Source organism: Schistocerca gregaria, unplaced genomic scaffold (assembly GCF_023897955.1).
Source record: "Schistocerca gregaria isolate iqSchGreg1 unplaced genomic scaffold, iqSchGreg1.2 ptg000889l, whole genome shotgun sequence".
Taxonomy (NCBI): domain Eukaryota; kingdom Metazoa; phylum Arthropoda; class Insecta; order Orthoptera; family Acrididae; genus Schistocerca; species Schistocerca gregaria.
The window spans coordinates 5,001-7,500 of record NW_026062250.1 but is presented as its reverse complement, the minus strand read 5'-3'; positions in this window follow the sequence as shown (position 1 = coordinate 7,500).

Here is a 2,500-nt window from a genome sequence, read left to right as displayed (position 1 = left end):
AATTTGTCCCTTAACCTAACTCAATTTGTCCCTTAACCTAACCCACGTTGTCCCTTAACCTAACCCACGTTGTCCCTTAACCTAACCCACGTTGTCCCTTAACCTAACCCACGTTGTCCCTTAACCTAACCCACGTTGTCCCTTAACCTAACCCACGTTGTCCCTTAACGTAACCCACGTTGTCCCTTAACGTAACCCACGTTGTCCCTTAACGTAACCCACGTTGTCCCTTAACGTAACCCACGTTGTCCCTTAACGTAACCCACGTTGTCCCTTAACCTAACCCACGTTGTCCCTTAACCTAACCCACGTTGTCCCTTAACCTAACCCACGTTGTCCCTTAACCTAACCCACGTTGTCCCTTAACCTAACCCACGTTGTCCCTTAACCTAACCCACGTTGTCCCTTAACCTAACCCACGTTGTCCCTTAACCTAACCCACGTTGTCCCTTAACCTAACCCACGTTGTCCCTTAACCTAACCCACGTTGTCCCTTAACCTAACCCACGTTGTCCCTTAACCTAACCCACGTTGTCCCTTAACCTAACCCACGTTGTCCCTTAACCTAACCCACGTTGTCCCTTAACCTAACCCACGTTGTCCCTTAACCTAACCCACGTTGTCCCTTAACGTAACCCACGTTGTCCCTTAACGTAACCCACGTTGTCCCTTAACGTAACCCACGTTGTCCCTTAACGTAACCCACGTTGTCCCTTAACGTAACCCACGTTGTCCCTTAACGTAACCCACGTTGTCCCTTAACCTAACCCACGTTGTCCCTTAACCTAACCCACGTTGTCCCTTAACCTAACCCACGTTGTCCCTTAACCTAACCCACGTTGTCCCTTAACCTAACCCACGTTGTCCCTTAACCTAACCCACGTTGTCCCTTAACCTAACCCACGTTGTCCCTTAACCTAACCCACGTTGTCCCTTAACCTAACCCACGTTGTCCCTTAACCTAACCCACGTTGTCCCTTAACCTAACCCACGTTGTCCCTTAACCTAACCCACGTTGTCCCTTAACCTAACCCACGTTGTCCCTTAACCTAACCCACGTTGTCCCTTAACCTAACCCACGTTGTCCCTTAACCTAACCCACGTTGTCCCTTAACCTAACCCACGTTGTCCCTTAACCTAACCCACGTTGTCCCTTAACCTAACCCACGTTGTCCCTTAACCTAACCCACGTTGTCCCTTAACCTAACCCACGTTGTCCCTTTGCCTAACATAGTTCACTGCTCGGAATCTCTGGTGTCGTTGTTATCCTCATGTAGATGTCTTGCGAGTGTTGCTTACTTTCCACATATTCCCGCTATCCACTGTCAATTGTACTGCAATAGGACTATATCGCCCCCCCCCCCCCTCTGCCCCTCTCTTTGTGTCTCCGTCCTCTCAAGCTGGTCGGTCTGGCATTTGAGTGTTAAATGAGCCTCGCAGCTGTTCAGTTGCGTTCAGATGTCGACGCCCTCAGTGTACGTCGTGGTATGGTCTGTGTCCATTGTCCGCTGATGTCGTACGCGTAACCCACACGCTGTACCGATCATCGGTAGTTACGTACAGAGTGAAGTAGTGTGATACGTGTGACCGTACGCTGGCTGTGCCCAACGGTGTCGAATCTCAATTTCCATATGTTGTGCTCGATGCTACTTGTCTCGTCTCCCAATAACAGCTAGGTTGCACTGTGGTACGCCGTAGAGGCGTGTGGGAGGAACGTACGAACGCATTGTATGTCACCCTGGGTCGCTGGGGGTGGTGGTGCGGTGAGTCAGGTCAGGTCAGCGTGAGCCGTGTGATGTAGTGACGCGTGTATTCCGACTTTGTCGTATTGCCTCACACAAAGTGCTACCCTGGTGGACCGCGTTCCATATCTGGGACATGCCGCAGATGCCGGTTGACAGTGGATCGCGGAAGGGACATCGCATACGTGCGCGGGCCACCTTCCACGTGTTCTCTTCTGCACATGTCGCAGTGTGTATGTGGTCTGATGTAGCGTGTCGTGACACATGACATCCTGGCATGCAAGAATTGTTGAATTCGCAAATGTAGGTGGACATCTACGTTTACTGCCCAAGATACGCAAATGAACTGGAAATCCGTTGTTGAGCGGTTGTTCACGCTGGAGGTGAATCTGTGATGGCGACGATCGGTACAGCTATTAACCGGTTGTTTCAGCGGTACCCGCCACATCCACACACGTGACTAGGCCCATGTGGGTATGAAGCGATACGCGGCGGTGGCTTGGTGGGACTGTTCCCGGCCGGTGAAGGGGGGCCGCCCGGCGTGTTGGCCGCGCGCTGCGTGGGCGCACGCGCAACAGGCGGCTGGTGGGGGGCGCCGAGTGGCAGGAGCGCCAGCCGACGGGCTCGGCAGGCGGCGCAGCTACGCTGCGGCGCACCCTGCACGCGGCGCCTGGCGGCCAAAGTTGGTTCAGCCGAGCCCGGTGCGAAGCGCGGTGGACATCTGCAGTGTGCTGGTCTGATTGAGGACTGTGTGCGTT